The following is an 826-nucleotide window of genomic DNA, read 5'->3' as shown; positions in this document are numbered from 1 at the left end:
TATAGAATTGAAGTCACTGCTCCTTATTTAAATCCACACACCTGTATTCTTGGACTCCTAGGGCCGTATTCATGAATCCTCCAAAGTAATAAGAGTTGCTCCTAGTATCAAAATTATAAGAACACTCTTAGAATCAGGACATTTTCTAAGAATTTCCCCTAGAGTTAAGACTAGATCCTTGTAAAGATCGAAGTTATTCACAAAGTGCCCTTAAGGTGTCAAACTGTCAGGATTAAGAGTTCCTCAAACTGAGCAGAAAATGGAGAAATGTTCTTCAAACACTACATGAAGAATCTTTTTGAATCATAGTTTTACTGAACAGATGAAAGTTATTTGTGAAGACATTTCAATCCATCTTTGACTTTTTTTTCAGTACAAAGTGAGACATGCATGTTGAGTTTCTCTCTGAAGAAGCTGCTGCCAAGTGAGCATGTGATTTCAAACATCTTGTAGGCTATAAACTTTTAAAGTACGTCTTATTTATCACACAGATGCTAATTTCAGTGTTTATAATTTCACAATTTCTGACTCGATTCTGTTTGACTTTTTTCCTCAACGGGGTCAGCCACGCCTCCTCACTAAGATAAAAGTTTCTGTCTCTTCCTCGCTCAGAGTTGCTCCAAGAATGTTCCTAAATGACTCCTAGGCTAAGACTCCTTGCTATGATTGTTTAAGCTAAGTTAGGAGCTCTGATAAGATTCTCAGAATGTTTGAATACGAGCCCTGATGTTTAAAGGTCATGGTGAAAATACGAGACAACAAGTAAGAGTCACACTTTTATTGCCACATCACTTCAGAATCAACCATGGATTAAACACGGTCATTC

The sequence above is a fragment of the Labrus mixtus genome, chromosome 23 (assembly GCF_963584025.1).
Source record: "Labrus mixtus chromosome 23, fLabMix1.1, whole genome shotgun sequence".
Lineage (NCBI taxonomy): Eukaryota > Metazoa > Chordata > Actinopteri > Labriformes > Labridae > Labrus > Labrus mixtus.
The sequence above is the reverse complement of the archived record's forward strand: the minus strand, read 5'-3'. Positions refer to the sequence as shown.